General features: G+C 46.4%; 1 pseudogene across 1 annotated transcript in view; it reads left to right on the top strand.

The window, feature by feature from the left end:
* The first annotated feature begins 2,192 nt into the window (after positions 1 to 2,192).
* The window catches only part of LOC147737139 (uncharacterized), a 36,952-nt pseudogene continuing 15,841 nt past the window's right edge, over positions 2,193 to 23,303 (top strand). The window contains exon 1 of the transcript XR_015310102.1: positions 2,193 to 2,260. The product of XR_015310102.1 is annotated as an uncharacterized LOC147737139 (transcript). The remainder of the gene's footprint in view (positions 2,261 to 23,303) is intronic.

Genomic DNA, 23,303 nt, shown 5'->3' with positions numbered 1-23,303 from the left:
ATCGGACCAGATTGCCTCAACTTTCGACTGTCCTTCTACACCCCCTCCCGCCAACTGCGCTCTTCCAGCCAAGCCTTCGCCAATGTACCTCGCATCAACAAAACCACCATGGGAGGCAGATCCTTCTCATACCTGGCTGCCAAAACATGGAACTCACTCCCCGCTTACCTTCGCCTCACCCAGAATCACCTAGCGTTCAGAAAGCAGCTCAAAACGTGGATATTTGACAAATAATCCACCTCCCCTTCCTAAGCGCCTTGAAACCCTCTGGGTATGTAGTGCGCTATATAAGTGTTATGACTTGACTTGACTTGTTCTCCATGCATTCTCACGAGTTCCGATTTACACAGTATCTTGGACTCTGCTTCATAGATGATCTTTCGTACCTGTTGATTGTAAATGGAAAATCAATAAAGAGTTGAGATATTTAAAAAAGGCCTCTCAAGTTTTTGAAAACGAATTGGCATACTGATGACCTCACAGGGAGTGATGTCACTTAACATTTGACTGTGACTATGTAAAAGGGAGAGACATTACTGAATGTATAGATATGATGAGAACACGTGTAAAGTGCTACAAGTAACAACCAAGTCTCACTAAAATAGACATTCACATCAGCATTCTATTGAACTGTGACATGTGCAGTGCTCAAGGTGAAATATGAGAAAGGTTTTGCCACCAAAATGTGGTCGGAGTCTGCTCTGTGCCGAAAGTTAGGGCGATGCTACTCAGCACACAGCAGATGTCATGTGTGAAGTTCTAGTTCATCTCCATAGTTTTGAAGAATGGGCCAGGTTTGAGTCAGACTTCAGCATGACCTCTAAATGTGTGAGTGTCACTCGTGATGAGTGAGGCTTGAGGGCTCTGATGTATGCACGTCTGAACTAATGTTGCTGTTGTGTCACTCAAGGCGTCTTGCATGACAATGCTGCAAAGAGTTGACGCACTCACTAATCAATGGTGTATTGATAATGAGGGTACTGTCATATAAGGGCCTATGTGAAGGTGAACAATATTTTTGAGTAGTAAAATGCCCCTCCCCTGTTCTTCTGGCCAGTAACACCCATTCATTTTTATGATACAATGCACACTGTAAGAAATGTTTGGATCATAATTGATTGCTCTATGATCTTAGGAGTTAATTGTTTCATAAATGTATTGCTTTATTTTTTGTCAGTGAATTTTTGTTGAAAGAGGGTGGTCTTTACTTTAAACAAAACAACAAAGCCTGGAAGAGGCCCGTAGCTTAATATTTTAGGAGACAGTTGTGCTCTTAAACCAGAAACTCAAACCTAGTTAGTTCCTACATTTCAATCATGTTCCAGGATATAAAACGGTATTAAAAATCTGCAATATGCCACAGACACAGGAAAATTAGAAATAAGCTGTTCCTTTAGATTTCACTTTGACACATGACCTATGCTGCATGGTCACTGATCTGGTGTTTGAAACTCCATGGTATTTTCCTCTGTTTACTTTGCTATGTACCGCATTGTGGATTTGAAAAACTGCAAATAAATTATTTAAAAAATAAATAAGCTGCCCAGTTTAATTGCAAAACTGACCGGTATGCTCATATATTCATTGAAATACAGATATATTCATTGAAATACAGATATATTCATTGAAATACAGATATATACATTGAAATACAGACTTTCGCTTCCAGTTGTCATCTTTCTGTAAATACTCTTAAGTCCTTTACATCAGTGTTTGGAAGATGCTCATCTGAAGAGAAGCTATAAATACTTTTCCACAGCAGCAGCCAAGTGTGAGGCCTGTACTTGAACTGTCTGACCCTTAACAACACTCACGTCTGTGACATCTGAAATCCCAGGCCTTTACAGGTACCAAATCTTGTTTCCCTGCTGGAGCCTGGATGCGGCAGTTCCGTAAGTGGCCACCAGAGGACGCTCCTCGCCTGCTGATGAAACCCACTGAGCTGCTCATTATATGAAAGGGAGAAGGGTTTCCTCTTCCGGGTCAGATGCGGCAGAGACAGCACCAACAGCGGTGGTGACATCACTTCCTCCCTCTCCTGGTGTGTCCAGCCTGCTGCAGAGGAGGAAGGAGCCCTGTCTGGTGGGAAGTTACCTTCATCTACAGACCCTCACAGACCCCCCCCACAGACCCCAGATCTGCCCCTGCCCCCCCTCAGACCCTAGATCTGCCCCCTCAGACCCCAGATCTCCCCCCCCCCCCCCCCCCCCCAGCCCCAGGAGGAGAGAGCCTGGACATGTCTGCACAGGTCTCTGCTCAGGTGGGAGCTTGTCAGCACCTTCTGCTGTGTTTGTAGAATTAGACTGAATAATCCTGGAGGGAATCTCTGCAGGAGCCGGGCTGAGCTGGGCTCTTCTATCCGGGGGCCCCAGGGGCTGAGCTGGGCTCTTCTATCCGGGGGCCCCTGGGGCTGAGCTGGGCTTTTCTATCCTGGGGCCCCTGGAGCTGAGCTGGGCTCTTCTATCTGGGGCCCCCTGGGGCTGAGCTGGCTCTTCTCTCCTGGGGCCCCTGGGCTGAGCTGGGCTCTTCTATCCAGGGACCCCTGGGGCTGAGCTGGGCTCTTCTATCCAGGGCCCCTGGGGCTCAGCTGGGCTCTTCTATCTGGGGCACCTGGGGCTGAGCTGGGCTCTTCCATCTGGGGGCCCCTGGGGCTGAGCTGGGCTCTTTTAATCGGGGGCCTTGGGCTGAGCTGGGCTCTTCTATCTGGGGGCCACTAGGGGTGAGCTGGGTTCTTCTTTCCAGGGCCCCTGGGGCTCAGCTGGGCTCTTCTATCTGGGGCCCCTGGGGCTGAGCTGGGCTCTTCTATCCGGGGGCCCCTGGGGCTGAGCTGGGCTCTTCTATCCGGGGGCTGTGGGGCTGAGCTGGGCTCTTCCATCTGGGGGCCCCTGGGGCTGAGCTGGGCTCTTTTAATCGGGGGCCTTGGGCTGAGCTGGGCTCTTCTATCCGGGGGCCACTAGGGTTGAGCTGGGTTCTTCTATCCGGGGGCCCCTGGGGCTGAGCGGGGCCTTCTATCCGGGTGCCTCTGGGGTTGAGCTGGGCTCTTCTATCCGGGGGCCCCTGGGGCTGAGCGGGGCCCTTCTATCCGGGTGCCTCTGGGGTTGAGCTGGGCTCTTTTATCCGGAGGCCTCTGGGGCTGAGCTGGGCTCTTCTATCTGGGGGCCCCTGGGGGGCTTTCCTTCTGGCCCTGGGGGTGTATGTAATCATCATTTGTGATAAAGAGTGGATCTGTGCGCTGCACTGCATCTTACTGCACCATGAGGAATCTGTACACACTGCATTGCATCTTACTATACTATGAATAATCTGTGCACACTGCATCACATTTTACTGCACTGTGAGGAATCTGTCACTACACTGCATCTTACTGTACTATATAGAATCTGTGCACTGCATCTTACTGCACTTTGAGAAATCTTTGTACACTGCAGAGCTTCTTACAACAGTGTGAGGAATTTATATACACTGCACTGCATCTTACTGCACTATGAGACATCTGTGCACTGCATCTACTGCCCTTATTAATTTATACACACTGCACTGCATCTTACTGCACTATGAGTAATCTGTGGGCACTGCATCTTACTGCACTTTGAGCAATCTGTGCATGCTGCACTAGGATAAATCTGTGCCACTGCATTGCATCTTACTGCTCAATGAAAGATCTGTGCACTGCATCACACTGCACTGTGAGGACTCTGTGGCACTGCACTGCAGTGGATCGTACTGCACAATGAGAAATCCATACACTACACAGCATCTTATTGCACTGTGAAGTATCTGTGCACACTGTGCTACATCTTATTGCACTGTGAGAAATGTGTGCACACCCTTTATTCGTCTCTCCCTGTTAATTTGTTTACTTGCCCACCTCTACCCCTATGTTCAAAGCATGTCCCCCAGGCAGTTGATGTCAAGGCTGCCCTGCTGCCCTGTGCCCCTGTACCCCTCTTACCCTTGTTTCCATCTCTCAGACTAGGCAAAGGCTTCAGTCATTGCAATGGTTTCTTGTGGCATAGGCTGGCTTGTAGCATTGTCTGACCTTGAGCCTGCCAGGTAGGAGGCCTGTCAAGCAGAGAAACGTAGCTGTGTGTGTGTTTTTAATGTACCTCTGCAGGGGGATGTGTGTCTGCAGGGTCGGTGTGTGCTTGTGAAGAGAATAGGGATGTCTTTGCGTGTGTCTATGAGGCGTGTCTGTAGTGTGTCCAGCTCTGTGCAGGGTGTCTGTCATCGCAGATGTTGATGGCGCTGCCCGTCACTCTTCCTGGCCTCTGCTGTTTGAGTAAGACTTCAGCCCGACCTCCAAATGTGTGAATTTCCCCAAGTACCCAGCGGTACATGTATACCAATGCTACATAGGGTCGGGTCACTCTCTCATCATGCATTGATGAGGAGTGTACTATGATTAGGTTTCCCTGTTTTCAGTTTCTATTTTTGGTTCTTTTCTTCAGTGTTTTCCAGTGATTTCAACACCTTAAAAAACATTGGTTATTGGTGGTTACACATTTTTGCGTCATAAAAAACAACAGAAGCAGTGTTTTTCCGTGTTTAAGGAATGTTTTGCTTTTATTTATACTTTATTTCTGTACTGCATGGTATACAGACAGTGTATGTACCGCATATATGAGGTCCAAATACATTTCTACAAATCACCTTACTGTAGTGCACCATTCAATACTTCTTCAGTGAGTCTTTGGTCATTCTTGCTCACTCTTTCCTTCCCATGTTAACTTTTATCTGTGAAAAGGCCCTCTCAACATTGGCACTTGAGACGGGCAACGGGAAAACAGCCAGGACACAATTTGCTGAATATGACCCCTGACATACCTTTCCATGCCAATGCTGGTGCACCTGAAGATTGCTAATCTCTGGGACAGGTACCGCAACATGCGCATTGATCTAGGCGCATATGCCCTCAGGGTTATTGAAGCGGTTAAAAATGAAGCAGTACTTTTCAGAGTCCGGAGAAATGTCTCTTTACGGAAGGGATCTAGAACGTGCGCAGCGAGAGTGCCACAGTGAGGCTTCATGGACTTCAAAGGCCATGGTTGGTGAAGGGACATTCCTATGCATCATTGCAGCCATTTCTTGGCATTGTAAACTAACATTTCCTGAATTGCTCCTCAACATTTCTTTACTTGTCAAGTGGCAAGAAATCTAACATGGAACCCACATGGTATCATTCTTTGAGACTGTCCTTGCATACTAACTGTAACTTGTATTAGAGTTTTCCTTGAAGTGCATTTTATGTGAAGTGTTAGGATAGTAGCTCATAGGCGTCAGTCTTGGGGTGGTTATCTAATCTTATCTAGGGACCTGGTAATGCCTGATACTCGCTGTGGTAATTTGATTTTGCCAATGCTTTAGTACTATAATTATTGTTTGACTGTAATGCTAAATACTCAACTAATATAACACATTTTGGGAAATCATGAATGCTCTTTAGTGTTGGACCTTGTATTATAGTGGTTTATAAAGGAGTGCTGTGTATTTCTGTAACCGTGGTAGGCATATTACATTTAGAAATTTGTCACCACCTAGTGATGGCATTTACGGTTTACACTCTTAAACATACAACTGCACTCTGTGGGTTAATTTTGGGAGGGGATGGTTGTGGCAACTGGAAAACACCAATTCAATGCCTCATAAGGGGTTGTAGGTGCTTTATAAATACAATTTCCATATATTGCTATAATTACAATTTGGCAAAAAAGGTAGGTCTTGGTCTAGAAAGCATGCTTTTTTTTAATGGTATAAATCCGTTCAGTAGTTGCTGAGAAATTTAAAAAATAAAAATTTCGATAACTGAGTACCGAGGAGGATTCGCGAACCCTCCTGGGCACGAGTTTCACTCTGATTGGTTGTCAACACTCAAAACCAGGACGTGTTGGCAGCCATCTTGTGACTTGGCAACCGAGTCACAATTAAAAGGAGGCAAAAAAGATGAAAAACAAGAGAAGGGGGCAGGGTAGAAACACCCTGACCCCCTAGGCCTGCTCAGGGGGTCCCAAAAAAGCATTTTGTTTAATCATCAGAATTCGTGTTGGGTCCACGAATCCTGCTGAGAAAATTTTAAAAAAATAAAGCGCGGACTCCGATTTTGGGTTGTATTTGAAGTCTGTCCCCCTCATTTAGAGTGTTGCTGGTGGCCGGCCGACTGTCAAAGGAGCGAAGGTGATAACCATCCACCACATTTAGACATCTCCAGAACCTGGCAATATCCAAGCCCTCAGATAAGCCACATCAGCTCCTCGGAAAGTACTGAAAATGTGCTCAGTGGCCTCCATGTTTCACACAGAAGCTCATCAAATTGTTTGAAAAACTAAATAAATAGTGACTTTCACAGCCTGGGAGTTTTTTTTACGAGGGAGCGGGGTTGACTTTTTGAATATTTAGGGCTGGCGTTAGCCAAGACATTTTTGGTTTACAAACGTGATATGTATAATACACTTACTTAATGGGGCTTTCCGCCAGCTCTATTCATCCATTGGTCTACTGTTGTGTTAGTCACATTTTGCTTCCTCCCTTTACAGCATACAGCATGGGGCAGTGGGTCAGCATACTTCAGCCACTGGTTAATGATACTTTGAGTGACTGCATTTAGTCTTTCACAAGGAGCACATCTGCACACAAGGAAGTTTCCTACAGTCCCAGTGTTTATGTTTTTACGTTAGCATTAGGTCTCAGCCTTACGTGAGCAGTGCATGAGCTGCTCTTGTCCTACGAGGGTTTGTTGGAATTGAAACGATTGCAGAAGTCATCTCGCGGCTCCGCCTCCAATTTTCATTGGTGCGCGTCGTTTTGCGTCATGGCTGATGCAAAACACAGTGTAATGATTGCACCGGAGACAATCATTACAATGAGAGTTGCCACCCTGTCCCCTTTTGGCCCCGCCCACCGGGATCCGATCGTTTACTTGCGGAGGGACACAGCCTCATTTAATTACTCTATAAGCACTATTTACATGTAAGCACGTCGGGGAAAAACACAAGCGAGTCAAACACTTCTTTCCGTGTCATCTTTTGGCTCATGGAAAAGCGAGCGCGCCTAGCTTGGAAGTGCCTATGTGTCAACTTCTCTGATGTGGATATGGAAAAATTGCCTTGGGTTTATTATTTCGGGGAAGAGGTTTGACCAGCGACGTAACCCCGAGCAGAAAATGAGCTTGCGAAAGTGAGTTGGCTTGCCCGTCTGGTGGTGGGTGGGCCCTTTACTGGCAGACAGGGGACATCCCGCCGGAGGTTGAGCTACCGCCACGGCGACTTGACGAAAGAGGTAAGGGATTGAGGAGGGCTCTACGAGAAGCGTGCAGCCCTGGAAGCTCTAAGCAGGGTCTGTGAAAGGTTCACAGAAAGGTTTGCGAGGAGATACCCCGCACCTTAGAAGCTGTCTGCAAACAGCAAGGGCAGATCTGAGCTGTTCGGAGGAAGGACTGTCGTGTGGAAAGAGAGACGATTCTGGCTGGTCCTCCGGGGTACCCGCTGACGTCATGGCAGGGCAGCCTTGGGAACCAGCCGCAGGTGCTGTCTACTTTGGTCGGCGCAAGGAGGGCATTTGCAAGGAGTGATGTGACCAGTTGTGGTCGGTGGTGGGAGTAGCTGACGGGCGGTGATGTGGATAGCGGGAGGGCAGGGTGGGGTGGTAGTAAACTATGGATTACGGAGGAGTACAGGTAAGTAAACATAGAAATAAATAAAATGAATTTCGTTGCGAGCACTGCATCCCGAAATGTCGGGTGCCCCCTACCGTATTTTATATCGCTGGGAGAAAAAGGGCTGGATCGCGTCTTATTGTTTGTTTTTCTCCCCTTTCTTCGCACATCTTGGGTCGATTTGAAAAGAAAGAGTGGGAGCAGCAAGGGTGTGGCTATTAAACAGAAAACCTATTTTGTCCCAAGAATCGTGTAGCACAGTAGACACCCCCGTCGAGCAGTGTGTTGTTTCTGCAAGGGGATTTCCTGTTATAGTCCAGCCCTCTTTTATGAGAGCCACCCCCCAGATGTGCATTTTTTTTTCCATTTCCCTTTTTTGCTCGGCTGCAGCGCAGACTTCTCATTTGCAGGGGTTTGCTAAAGCAGCCATGACCGTAGTTTCCTTGAGGGGGCCCTAGTGCAGGGAAAGGAATTGCCCCTCCCCTACTGCTATTTGAACTGTAAAATACATCAATCTTAAGGATTGAGAGATCTCTCTGCACCCCGGTGCCACTGCACCTGCTGCACCAGTGGAAGTTACGTTGCTGCGCCTGACAGGGCCTGACATTTCCTGCTGCGACTGGAGGAGGCTGGCAGCGCCCTGGTTTCACCCTGGCCTGGCTGAGAGGCAGGGCGGCCGCAGCTCCCTGGGGCCGCCCTCACTCACACCGTTGCTAGAATCCAGCCCTGCGGGGTCACACGTGTCCACACCCAGGCCTGCAAGAGAGACAGGGACATATTTTCGTTCAATGCAAATTAACAACTTTTCCGAAAAGGTATGTGGTGGCTTGGGGACTGATTTTCAATATTTTGCCTCTGACCTATGGAAAATACCGTCCGGAAAGAAAGCAGGGGAGAGGAGGGTTGGTGAAGGGGCATTCCTCCGAAATACGCTGTCTATTCTGTATATGTTTTATACGTTTTCAAGGTCATCGGGGCAATTATTCAAAAAGCAGTATTCCCAAACTGCATTTTAATAATCTGCCCCTTGAGTCTAGTTTTAAATGGGCTCACTGGTTTGAGATGAGAGCTGTGCGCTGGGTGCAGTTGAACCGCCCTCTCTGCGCTGCACTCACTGATGACTCTTTCATGAAACCTGGCCACAAATGTAAAGAGAGCAGCACTCCAAGATAGTCTGAATGTGGCGCATTCTTTGCACAACTTGCAAGGGGCTCCTGTCCCAAGTGACGCCATGAGCCAGTCGTGACTTTTCAAACACTAAATTGCACCAAGTGAGGTTTTGTCAACAAAGCATTTGCCCGAAGGCAAGATTGGCAATAAAGCCCACTCTGACTCATTGTATTGTTATGAATGGGGGGGGGGGGCATTAACATATGGACTCTGGCGGGGGTGGCGCAATGGAGAGATAAGACCTGTTCGGCCGGAGCCACATGCCTCAGTTCAATGTTTCCTTTTATTGGGCTCATGGCGCATGTGTTTGATGAATAAAACCAACACTCGCCTCAGCCCCCCTTGAACAATAAACAGCGCCGCCACTACAAATAATACATCCCATGCCAATCGGGCAACCAAAAGCAAAATAAACATTTCCACAGTGTCCCGGATAGGAATCTTTGTGCCAGGGGTCTCAGCCCAGTCTGCGCGGGGCAGTAAAGGGGGGTCTTTACTGGTATTAGGATTCCTTTCAAGGTGGCCTTGGCCCAGTTCAAGCTGTTCCACTGGTCAGGGACTGACGTCCACATCTGGAGCTGTCTCCACCTCTTCTTTCACTCTCATGCTCACACTTTGATCACTCGCATTGGTAACAAACACCTCTGGAGTGGACTGGAAGCGAGTTTGCCTTTGTCTCGAATGCCTGATGACTGGCACGTGACAGTTAAGGCTAATGAAGGATGTCATTTCCTGTGACAGCTGCCAGTGCCTTTCTGCAGTCATCAGAGCCATGGACTGAGGGTCAAAAGCAATTCTAAACTTCTAACTTGGATGACTGCCTTTGACCAACTCTGAGTCCTTCTCTGTAAGGCTCATCGTCTTGACACCACTGAGTCCTTCTCTATAAGGCTCATCGTCTTGACACTACTGAGTCCTTCTCTGTAAGGCTCATCGTCTTGACACCACTGAGTCCTTCTCTATAAGGCTCATCGTCTTGACACTACTGAGTCCTTCTCTGTAAGGCTCATCGTCTTGACACCACTGAGTCCTTCTCTGTAAGGCTCATCGTCTTGACACCACTGAGTCCTTCTCTGTAAGGCTCATCGTCTTGACACCACTGAGTCCTTCTCTATAAGGCTCATCGTCTTGACACCACTGAGTCCTTCTCTATAAGGCTCATCGTCTTGACACCACTGAGTCCTTCTCTATAAGGCTCATCGTCTTGACACCACTGAGTCCTTCTCTACAAGGCTCATCGTCTTGGCACTACTGAGTCCTTCTCTGTAAGGCTCATCGTCTTGACACCACTGAGTCCTTCTCTATAAGGCTCACCGTCTTGACACCACTGAGTCCTTCTCTAAGGTTCATCGTCTTGACACCACTGAGTCTTTCTCTATTAGGCTCATCGTCTTGACACCACTGAGTCCTTTTCTGTAAGGCTCACCATCTTGACACCATTGAGTCCTTCTCTGTAAGGCTCATCGTCTTGACACCACTGAGTCCTTCTCTGTAAGGCTCATCGTCTTGACACCACTGAGTCCTTCTCTACAAGGCTCATCGTCTTGACACTACTAAGTCCTTCTCTGTAAGGCTCATCGTCTTGACACTACTGAGTCCTTCTCTGTAAGGCTCATCGTCTTGACACCACTGAGTCCTTCTCTATAAGGCTCATCGTCTTGACACCACTGAGTCCTTCTCTACAAGGCTCATCGTCTTGGCACTACTGAGTCCTTCTCTGTAAGGCTCATCGTCTTGACACCACTGAGTCCTTCTCTATAAGGCTCACCGTCTTGACACCACTGAGTCCTTCTCTAAGGTTCATCGTCTTGACACCACTGAGTCTTTCTCTATTAGGCTCATCGTCTTGACACCACTGAGTCCTTTTCTGTAAGGCTCACCATCTTGACACCATTGAGTCCTTCTCTGTAAGGCTCATCGTCTTGACACCACTGAGTCCTTCTCTGTAAGGCTCATCGTCTTGACACCACTGAGTCCTTCTCTGTAAGGCTCATCGTCTTGACACCACTGAGTCCTTCTCTACAAGGCTCATCGTCTTGACACTACTGAGTCCTTCTCTGTAAGGCTCATCGTCTTGACACCACTGAGTCCTTCTCTATAAGGCTCATAGTCTTGACACCACTGAGTCCTTCTCTATTAGGCTCATCGTCTTGACACCACTGAGTCCTTTTCTGTAAGGCTCACCGTCTTGACACCACTGAGTCCTTTTCTGTAAGGCTCACCGTCTTGACACCATTGAGTCCTTCTCTGTAAGGCTCATCGTCTTGACACCACTGAGTCCTTCTCTACAAGGCTCATCGTCTTGACACCACTGAGTCCTTCTCTGTAAGGCTCATCGTCTTGACACCACTGAGTCCTTCTCTATAAGACTCATCGTCTTGACACCACTGGGTCCTTCTCTCTAAGGCTCATCGTCTTGAAACCACAGAGTCCTTCTCTATAAGGCTCATCGTCTTGACACCACTAGGTCCTTCTCTATAAGGCTCATCGTATTCACACCACTGAGTCCTTCTCTATAAGGCTCATCGTCTTGACACCACTGAGTCCTTCTCTGTATGGCTCATCGTCTTGACACCACTGAGTCCTTCTCTATAAGGCTCATCATCTTGACACCACTAAGTCCTTCTCTCTAAGGCTCATCGTCATGACACCACTAGGTCCTTCTCCATAAGGCTCATCATCTTGACACCACTGAGTCCTTCTCTGTAAGGCTCATCGTCTTGACACCACTGAGTCCTTCTCTGTAAGGCTCATTGTCTTGACACCTCTGAGTCCTTCTCTATAAGGCTCATTGTCTTGACACTACTGAGTCCTTCTCTGTAAGGCTCATCGTCTTGACACCACTGAGTCCTTCTCTATAAGGCTCATCGTCTTGACACTACTGAGTCCTTCTCTGTAAGGCTCATCGTCTTGACACCACTGAGTCCTTCTCTATAAGGCTCATCGTCTTGACACTACTGAGTCCTTCTCTGTAAGGCTCATCGTCTTGACACCACTGAGTCCTTCTCTATAAGGCTCATCGTCTTGACACTACTGAGTCCTTCTCTGTAAGGCTCATCGTCTTGACACCACTGAGTCCTTCTCTGTAAGGCTCATCGTCTTGACACCACTGAGTCCTTCTCTATAAGGCTCATCGTCTTGACACCACTGAGTCCTTCTCTATAAGGCTCATCGTCTTGACACCACTGAGTCCTTCTCTATAAGGCTCATCGTCTTGACACCACTGAGTCCTTCTCTACAAGGCTCATCGTCTTGGCACTACTGAGTCCTTCTCTGTAAGGCTCATCGTCTTGACACCACTGAGTCCTTCTCTATAAGGCTCACCGTCTTGACACCACTGAGTCCTTCTCTAAGGTTCATCGTCTTGACACCACTGAGTCTTTCTCTATTAGGCTCATCGTCTTGACACCACTGAGTCCTTTTCTGTAAGGCTCACCATCTTGACACCATTGAGTCCTTCTCTGTAAGGCTCATCGTCTTGACACCACTGAGTCCTTCTCTGTAAGGCTCATCGTCTTGACACCACTGAGTCCTTCTCTACAAGGCTCATCGTCTTGACACTACTAAGTCCTTCTCTGTAAGGCTCATCGTCTTGACACTACTGAGTCCTTCTCTGTAAGGCTCATCGTCTTGACACCACTGAGTCCTTCTCTATAAGGCTCATCGTCTTGACACCACTGAGTCCTTCTCTACAAGGCTCATCGTCTTGGCACTACTGAGTCCTTCTCTGTAAGGCTCATCGTCTTGACACCACTGAGTCCTTCTCTATAAGGCTCACCGTCTTGACACCACTGAGTCCTTCTCTAAGGTTCATCGTCTTGACACCACTGAGTCTTTCTCTATTAGGCTCATCGTCTTGACACCACTGAGTCCTTTTCTGTAAGGCTCACCATCTTGACACCATTGAGTCCTTCTCTGTAAGGCTCATCGTCTTGACACCACTGAGTCCTTCTCTGTAAGGCTCATCGTCTTGACACCACTGAGTCCTTCTCTACAAGGCTCATCGTCTTGACACTACTGAGTCCTTCTCTGTAAGGCTCATCGTCTTGACACCACTGAGTCCTTCTCTATAAGGCTCATAGTCTTGACACCACTGAGTCCTTCTCTATTAGGCTCATCGTCTTGACACCACTGAGTCCTTTTCTGTAAGGCTCACCGTCTTGACACCACTGAGTCCTTTTCTGTAAGGCTCACCGTCTTGACACCATTGAGTCCTTCTCTGTAAGGCTCATCGTCTTGACACCACTGAGTCCTTCTCTACAAGGCTCATCGTCTTGACACCACTGAGTCCTTCTCTGTAAGGCTCATCGTCTTGACACCACTGAGTCCTTCTCTATAAGACTCATCGTCTTGACACCACTGGGTCCTTCTCTCTAAGGCTCATCGTCTTGAAACCACAGAGTCCTTCTCTATAAGGCTCATCGTCTTGACACCACTAGGTCCTTCTCTATAAGGCTCATCGTGTTCACACCACTGAGTCCTTCTCTATAAGGCTCATCGTCTTGACACCACTGAGTCCTTCTCTGTATGGCTCATCGTCTTGACACCACTGAGTCCTTCTCTATAAGGCTCATCATCTTGACACCACTAAGTCCTTCTCTCTAAGGCTCATCGTCATGACACCACTAGGTCCTTCTCCATAAGGCTCATCATCTTGACACCACTGAGTCCTTCTCTGTAAGGCTCATCGTCTTGACACCACTGAGTCCTTCTCTGTAAGGCTCATTGTCTTGACACCTCTGAGTCCTTCTCTGTGAGGCTCATTGTCTTGACACCTCTGAGTCCTTCTCTGTGAGGCTCATCGTCTTGACACCACTGAGTCCTTCTCTCTAAGGCTCATCGTCTTGACACCACTAGGTCCTTCTCTATAAGGCTCATCGTCTTGACACCACTGAGTCCTTCTCTGTGAGGCTCATTGTCTTGACACCTCTGAGTCCTTCTCTGTGAGGCTCATCGTCTTGAAACCACTGAGTCCTTCTCTATAAGGCTCATTGACTTGACACCACTAGGTCCTTCTCTATAAGGCTCATCATCTTGACACCACTAAGTCCTTCTCTCTAAGGCTCATCGTCTTGACACTACTAGGTCCTTCTCCATAAGGCTCATCGTGTTGACACCACTGAGTCCTTCTCTATAAGGCTCGTCTTCTTGACACCACTGAGTCCTTCTCTGTAAGGCTCATCGTCTTGACACCACTGAGTCCTTCTCTATAAGGTTCATCATCTTGACACCACTGAGTCTTTCGCTCTAAGGCTCATCATCTTGACACCACTAGGTCCTTCTCTATAAGGCTCATCGTCTTGACACAACTGAGTCCTTCTCTGTGAGGCTCATCGTCTTGACACCTCTGAGTTCTTCTCTATGAGGCTCATCGTCTTGACACCCTTTGATGCCTGTTGCTGACGTCATTCTTCCCATTGCCTTCTGTCTGCATGACTTCGGTCTGTCTGGATTTGGTGCCCACTAGGACAGCCTGGTTGGAGCCAGCAGGGACGGTGGCCGTCCCATGATCTATCATAATGACTGCCGCAGAGATACCGTAAGTCGATTGGTGAAGAGCAGATCAATACTCCTTCATGACTTGGGAAAGCACGTGCCTTGTAGGTGCACCTCTTGTTTGTTTGCAGAAACCATTGCCTTTTTTACTGTACTCGTGAACCTCTTAAATTTGCTGCTGACTTTGTATGTAAGTTGATAAGGCAATCTTAAATGCCAAAGGATGCGAGGTATAACTTTAGTTTGTGTGGTTGATATGGGAGAACCTGTGCCTGTTTTTGTTTGCTTTTGTGTTTACTCTGTTGGTCGCCAAAATCAACAATATTATATTTCTGATTCTTCAGGTATGTTAACCAGCAGTTCGGCGTCCGGTACACAGGCATGTTTATATAGGGGGATAAGGGCTTGACACCCATTAAAGTGCTGCAACAGTCGAAACTCAGCTGTTTTCAGGAGCCACATTCAGTGGTTGGGTAGTGTGGGGTTGGCTTCTCTGCTCATCTTGATATTGGACGCATGAGGCATGACCCCGCCTCCCGTCTCACCTGTTATTAGATATCAGTATCACTGTCCCCTGATGTCCTACTGGTGACAACTTGATAACCTAGGGAAAAATGGTGTCTTAACAGAGCAATCGCTCCTCTGAAACAGACGCCTGCATGCATGGCCCTGTTTATCTTCATTTTAGAGCCAGTAGGCTTACTTTATTGATTCGAATCAGACACCGTCACTCGTTTACTCTGCCTCTAATAACACATCTTCATATGCAATCAGACACAGTCAAATCAAAATCAAACTTTTTTTCACATTATAAATGCATAAAAGTGCATACCATTTCATTCCTTGTGTCTTTACAATAGTTGAGTAACCACGCAATTTCTAAAACAATAAAAAAAATATAAAACCAAATTTACAACAATTAATTCCAATTCAAATTTACCAACGTTCTATAAAACCTTCTTAAAAACCCTATACAGTGTGAGGCACCCATATATCATTGACATTTGAAATAAATTCCGATATACACCCTTTTACATAAAAGGAGAGTGCCGTATTGATGGGTAAGCTGGTGAGCCAAAGACAGCCATCAATTCACAAAGCGTTAAATACATAAAGTAATCTATACACTTATCCATGGGCTATACGTTAACTGTGTCTCACTAAGCTACCATTGTAGTGGCAGCCCTTCTAGTCTTTACAGCAGCCTGTAACAAGCATTACAAATGCAATAGGTCTCGCCTTTTTTCAAGTTAAAGCCATTTGCTTTGCTGTACAATACCATTAGCAAAGCAAATGGCTTTAACTTAATCAAAGGCGAGACCTATTGCATTTTCAATGCTTGTTACTGTAGTGCGTCCTTTGTGTTTAGATCTGATGTGAATGCAGGATGCCCTCTACCCGCTCCTCATGTTTTCCTCCTGTGCCTCTCCAAGAACCTACACTGCTCATGCTTGCTTCCTCCATACCCTGCTCTCCTCATCTCCTTCCCAGCTTCACTTTGGTCCTCACCTCTGCACAAGCTCTTAGCTGCTTGTGTGTGTTTTTGGTTAGTTGCTGAGAGGCAGCTGCCTAAGTTATGGGTCTTGAAAGTGCTGAGTATCTTGCACTGTCTGTGACTTTCCTCTTGAAAGCGCAGTAAGTGTAATGGGAAGAAATTCATTGCAATAATTCTGGGTGCTTGTTTCGGTTTCCCTTTAGCAGCACATGTATGGACGTTTTTCTTTTAGTAAAGTTGTTGGCATTTTAAAACACCTTCGTACCCCTAACGGAGCAAAGACAAGGAGATGATGGACGGAAAGCGCTGAAACTTTTCAGACACTCACCTCCAATCACAGATCTGGGTTGAATCAATCAGTTCGTCACCTCAGTTCAGACCCAGCGATATGAAAATTAGCCTTGACCCTGTGCCTCATGGGAACAGTCCAGACCGAACTGCCAAGCCAGGTCCTCCCTGGACCGGGTACAAGCATCCTGGGACAGGTTTCGGGCTGACATCCCTCATCAGCCAGGCTAGCTTGAATCCAGTGGCAAAGTGAGCAAGGGACCCACGTCTGAGCATACCCTGCCTACTGATGGATTCAACCCAGATCTGTGACTGGGGGTGAGTGTCTGAAAAGTTTTAGCGCTCCGTTCATCATCTCTTTGTGTTTGCTTTGTTTGCCATAAGTGTGGCAGGGTATGCCCAGACGTGGGTCCCTTGCTCCCTTTGCCACTGGATTCAAGCTAGCCTGGCTGATGGAAGGCATTTGCTCTTTTTAGGGTTCGCTGAGAGGTTCTAACAGGTCTCATTAGGCATCATTTTCTTTAGAGCTCTGAAAGGAAACCCCTCTACTATCTAAAAGTCATTCTCCAAGTGTACCTTTATTTTTAAACATGAGGTCCTCAAAGCAAGGAGTGTTAGGCAGTTCGATAATAAAACTGGACCTGGAACACAACAGCCCAAAATCCTTTGTGTCACGGATTAAAAGCCTCCAGAAAAGAAAGCTACAGGTCCGATTAGATAAATTACAAATTGCATCAGAGCTTTGCTTTTTACAATCCATGGATGCATCTTTGTAATTTTCCTGAAATTATTCAGTACATGAACAGTACAATAAATGTAAAGTTGTGCATCTGCAGCCATCTGTTGCTAACGAAGTGCCTCTCAGGGTCCAAGGAAAATATTGATTTGTATCATTAGTTCTGAGCTTGTCTTTAATGATACATGTTTTATATGGTGGCCAGGGTTAGCTAGAGGCAAATGTTCTTTTTTTTATTTTTAGTTTTTGGCACATGATTGAAATAATAACAACATTCTAACCATCACACTAGCCTGCAAAGGAAGGACAGATTATCTTTGCCTTTTGTGTCTTGGGACCTCCAGGCTTTTCCTCGTAGTTCTAAATAAAGGATGGAATAAGTTTATAATCAGCAAATTGCTTAGTTTTTCTAAAGTTGACTTTCCTAAATAGAAATGAGCATTACTTGTAACAATGTATTCAATAATGGGTCCCAGACAGAAATAGCCACATAGTATTTCTTTTAAGGGATTGATTCGCACCTTCCTCATTGTCTTTGCTTTCGGGACTGGCTTAGATGGCCTATAGGATAGTCCAAATGTCTCTGTGTTTGGAATCCATTCTTGCGCTAGGTTTACCACTTTTGAGAGTTACCCATCAGCAGCATTGCTTTTATCTTTGATATTTTTTATGTTGGTACACTCGTGTTTAATTTCTTGCTTTTGTTCGAGTGATTGCAGTCTCTGCAAAATGTTAATGTTGTCTTCCAAATCAGATTTAAACTCAACTTGTTTTCTAGAGAGAGTGAGGTCATGAACAAACATAGATAAGTCAAATAAAAGTTTACAGATTTATTACTCTAGGCAAATTATGTCATTCTCACTGAACCTGATAAAGTCTATGAAACCACAACAGTCATGAATACAAACGCTAGCTATCGAGTCTTGCTGCAATTGGCTCACTTTACCACAATCTAGATAGAAATGACTCCCAAAGAAGATATAGCATCCATACATTCCTTACTGGAGAAAGCAAGGCCATCATCTGAATGAAAAGTATGAACTGCTTTCATTTCTGCAAGGTACTACAAGTATTTTATGACTGCTCCAACAAGGGCAGTGTTGTGCTGCCAGACCCATAGAAATCAAGAGCAAGAAACAACTCCAATATGACGGTTGACGGTTGAAAGCTTTATTTCGATATGCAATTATATCTTGAAAGCATTACATACATGTAAAAACTGCAGATCGACAATACAAATGTCTCAAAAATTAAGAACAAGTAAAAATGCCATTTATGCATTCAATAAATTAACTAAAACTGGATTAAATTGAGATAGACAATCTGTTTCTGCGAATCAACCATGACCATTTTAAAAATTTGGAGACACCACAAACTATGGGAGGGAAAGTGTCAATTAACAAAGTACGTAGCGCCACCAAGTGTTGGCGTGTCCCCAAGCGTCTAAATAGCGGTTTAAGCCAGCACCTCCTTGGACGAATATAGTCTGGGCACTCGGAGAGGATATGTGCCACCGTCTCAGGTCTTGTAGGGCAAAAGGCACAAAAGGGTGATAACTGCACTGGCGATTTCCATCGGGATAAAAGTCCCCAATTGGAAGAGTGCCTACTCTAAACTTAAAGTATAGAGCCCTATCAACTGGCATGGTGATCAAATCCAGATAGGGTTCATAGGCCACCACGTCCTTAATTTTTAGAAATGCTGCAGTTGAATTGCAGTGGCGTGGATTACCAATAAGTTGGGAGGACACCCAGTCCCAGTACAGTTTTTTTAGGATAGCCTTGGGTGGAGCGGATTTTGTAGCCCAAGAGTCTCCCAAACCCAGCTCCCCCAAGAGATTTTTAATATCCCTCAGCCACTAGATCTTGTGCCAGCCCCCCATTTCCATCACCTCGGACAGCCCATCAGCATATGATTTTAACTCTGGAACCCTCCACAAACGAGCCCATAAAAGCAACGGCCGGAGGCGAGCCTGGTCCTTGATCGACTTGCAGCCCACATCCAAGCATACCGGGACTGTGGGGGTACTCAAGGGCAGAGCAAGTAGGTCTTTCAAAAATTTGCTCTCCGACTTGGATAGGGACTCTAAATTACAAAAGCCCCATAACTCCGCCCCGTAAAGTGCGGAAGTGGCTCCTCTTGCTTTATAAATGTCAATTGCGGGTGCCACAAACTGTTTGGATGAGGCGCTATACTCCCTTAACAAAGCACCCCCTACCCTTTTATGGATGAGGACCATCTTGTTGATATGTGACGTCCAGCTCATAGTGTCGCACAGGCGTATTCCCAGATAGTCAAACTCGGAAACTTTCTCAAGAGGGACAGAGTTCAAAACTGGAGGGCGTCCTGGTTTCCGTGGTGGATGCATAATCAGGTATTTTGTTTTGTCCACATTAATCACCAATCCCCTTGCCAAACAGAAATCCTGGAATCGGGTCAAAAGCTTCTGAAGACCCAGGGGAGTCTTGGCGATGAGGAGGGTGTCGTCTGCAAACAACAGTGTAGGGATCCGTACGCCCCCCAGGGAGGGTGCGTCCGCTGGTTCTTGAAGCAGGTGCTCTACCACACCATTTACATACAAGGAAAATAGGGTGGGAGCCAGCAAACAACCCTGTCGGACGCCCCTACAAACCGGGATCCTGTCAGTCGTTTCCCCATTCTGGCCCCACCGCACCTGGGCATAGTTATCAGTATGAAGTTTCATCAGGAGCGACAGAATGTAGGGGGGCAGCCCAAGACCCTGCAAGACCCTCCAGAGTTCCTCCCTGGGAACCAGGTCAAAGGCAGTCTTTAGGTCAATGAAGGCCAAATAAAGACTGCCCTTTCCCAGTTCCACCACCTTCCAGTCCAGAAGCATTAGTCTAAACACTTGTTCAATAGTACCCGTTCCTGAACGGAATCCTGCCTGGAAGTCAGATAGGATATGGTTTTCATCCACCCAGTGGAGGATCCTCCCTAAGATCACCTTCCCCGCCACTGTTTGTGTCGAGTCAATCAAGGTTATCGGCCTGTAGTTCCCTGGATTGTCCCGACATCCCCTTTTGAATATGGGGACGACCTCCACCCCCCTCGAAGATTCTGGGACAGGTCCACCCTCCATGATTGCATTCAGAAGGGCGGAGATCAGAGTGCCCCATTCAGTCGGATAGGCTCGGAGTAAGTCCACTAGAAGCCCGTCAGGGCCGGCTGCTTTCAGGGGTACCACGGTCTTGATTACATTTACTACCTCCCGGATGGTGAAAGAATCAAGGACACTATCCCTTGCCAAGATGGGGGGTGAAGCTGGCTCATTAAGGGGCCCTTCTACCGGAGAATATAAGGCCCCGAAATGATTAAACCAGGTCTGGGACGGGATGGTACAAGTCCTCAGTGTGTCATCAGGTCGGTTCCTAGATCCCACCAGGTTCCAGAAACCCCTGGCGTCCTTCCCTTGGCTAGCAGCCAGAAGGTCCACCCAGAACTTTTCCTCCCATTCCTTTTTTGCTGTTTGTAAACTCTGGGAGTAAAGCTTCCTGGCCTCCCTAGTCCTAGTTTGGGATTTTGACTTAACTGCCTCCACCAACATTTTCTTCCTTACCCTGCAAAGTACCAAAGACATAGCATTAACCTGTGATGTGAAATGAGAGAGCTAAAGACATACCCATCCAGTTGCTAATTTGTCAGTCTGAAATTAGAAAACATGGGATCAATCTTGGCTTTCCTGCTTAGCCAAATTGTATTACCCTAGGCAATTGTTTAATTTCACTTTCGCTCCTTTTACTTCATTATCACACATCTGAGAGCAACTTGAAATTCATGAGTTCAGGATGAACACTGTACAAAACATCTTTGTTTGAATTAATAAATGATATTTTTTTCCATGTATAATAACAACACAGGTCACATAGAAGGTGCACAAGACAACTGCCTAGACTCTTGATTTGATAATGGTATTGTGGTCAATGTGTGGAAGGTATGAGATATTTTCTAAGATGAAATTTGAGAACTAGCCCTTTTAATAAATGCCTCTCAATGCAGTGATACAATCTGATGCATTTAAGTGAAAGTTTGGGCTATCGAGCAAGAACAGAACTGTAGGAAGTGTGTCCTTATGTCAAATTGCCTCATTTGATAGACATCTATGGACATTAGACCCTCGTCTGGCCATGCAATTAATAGTTAGTACCCACTACCAGCTCATATCAGACCCGCTCCCTCCCTGAAAGTGATGAAATTAGAGTTCAAGAAGGACTCCAAACGAAGTTCGTCATTTCATCTTTTTCTAAGGCTGACCCTTTGCTTATAATAATTAAGCACTTGTCGAGCGCCTGGCTACCCTCAGGCATCCCCGTGCTAGGCTGGGCTATTTTCCTCTGTTCTCATCCCGGTATACACTTTCCAGGAGGTATGTTGTAAGCATGCTCAGCGTTTAGAGTTTCCTAAGTGCAAAATGTCTGAAAGTGACCACTTTAATACATGCAGAGAGCAGCACATTATGCATTACTTTCCGTGCCTTATTCTTACGCCAGCCAAGTCAAATGCAGACATAAAAAGACTGCGTTTCCCAGAACCGGTTGGAACGCTTGATTACAGAAGACTAAATCGGGCGCCTTATCATGGCTCTCTAGATCTCACCTAGGCTTGCAGCCAGCCCTACTCGCTGATGGTGTCCATTGGAAACAACATTGTAAAAAAATCAATCGAGTAAAGAGCTTCAGTCACTGGAAACATCAGAGTGAAACAATAGCAACATCGACTCTTGACAGTTCATAAGCATCGGTGACAGGAGCTGAGCAAAGAAGCGAACAGAAACACAACAGTGGTGGCATTATAACTCCAACTCACAGCTGCACTGAGAGGATACTGTCTTTAATAAAATGGAGACTTTCTGACACTTAAAGGACATCCGACAACGGTCCACCATGGGCCAGATTTAGAGTTTGGCAGGCGGGTTACCAGGTCACAAAACATGAGAGATATCCCGTCCATCTTATTACAAGTGCATGATATCCTGTGGCGGTTGTAATAAGGTGAGCAGATGGGATATTTGTCACATCTGTGGAGGAGTTACCTGTCAGAGAGGCAGGTGTAGAAGCAGAGGAGTTGAAAAAAGAGTCAGAAATTGATATTGTGGACTGATGGCAAAATATCCCTCAGATCTCTGGTGGGAACGCCCTGAGAACCGGAGTGATTTTAGGATGCTTTTGTCTCCGAAGCTTATTTTGTCAGACACCTGGGCCCTCACCTGGATCACCCCCTTGAGGCAGGCAGTCTCCAGATGTTGGTTTTTATGAGGCTTTGCTGCTCTCAGGTGAATGGTCAAGTGGTAACACCCACTCAGCAAGCGCCCATGTGGGGCCGCAGGAAGAGGATTCATTGAAAACCAATACTCCGCCTAGTGCAGAGGGAAGCAGACCCAGAAAGGAACATGCACCTGCCTGTAAACCGCTTCTGTTTGTACCTCATGAGCACCTACCTGTGCACCTCCTCTGTACCTCACAAGAACCTACCTGTGCACCTCCTTTCTTTATAACTCATAAGCACCTACCTGTGCACCTCATCTATTTGTCCCTCATAAGCACCTACCTGTGCACCTCCTCTGTTTTTATCTCATAAGCACCTACCTGTGCACCTCAACTGTTTATACCTCATAATCCTCTACCTGTGCACCTCCTCTGTTTTTATCTCATAAGCACCTACCTGTGCACCTCCTCTGTTTTTATCTCATAAGCACCTACCTGTGCAACTCCTCTGTTTGTACCTCATAATCCTCTACCTGTGCACCTCCTCTGTTTGTACCTCATAATCCTCTACCTGTGCACCTCCTCTGTTTGTACCTCATAATCCTCTACCTGTGCAACTCCTCTGTTTGTACCTCATAATCCTCTACCTGTGCACCTCCTCTGTTTGTACCTCATAATCCTCTACCTGTGCACCTCCTCTGTTTGTACCTCATAATCCTCTACCTGTGCACCTCCTCTGTTTTTATCTCATACTCACCTACCTGTGCACCTCCTCTGTTTGTACCTCATAATCCTCTACCTGTGCACCTCCTCTGTTTTTATCTCATAAGCACCTACCTGTGCACCTCCTCTGTTTTTATCTCATAAGCACCAACCTGTGCACCTCCTCTGTTTGTACCTCATAATCCTCTACCTGTGCACCTCCTCTGTTTGTACCTCATAATCCTCTACCTGCGCACCTCCTCTGTTTTTATCTCATAAGCACCTACCTGTGCACCTCCTCTGTTTTTATCTCATAAGCACCAACCTGTGCACCTCCTCTGTTTGTACCTCATAATCCTCTACCTGTGCACCTCCTCTGTTTGTACCTCATAATCCTCTACCTGTGCACCTCCTCTGTTTGTAACTCAATTCAATTCAATTTCAAAATGCTTTATTCGGTATGTATGAATACAACCTTATAGCAACAACATAAAATAAAATAAAAACAGCATATATTTATATCAATTTTGGTTTGCCAAATGCCAT

Source organism: Lissotriton vulgaris, chromosome 1_1 (assembly GCF_964263255.1).
Source record: "Lissotriton vulgaris chromosome 1_1, aLisVul1.2, whole genome shotgun sequence".
Lineage (NCBI taxonomy): Eukaryota > Metazoa > Chordata > Amphibia > Caudata > Salamandridae > Lissotriton > Lissotriton vulgaris.
The sequence above is the reverse complement of the archived record's forward strand: the minus strand, read 5'-3'. Positions and strand labels throughout refer to the sequence as shown.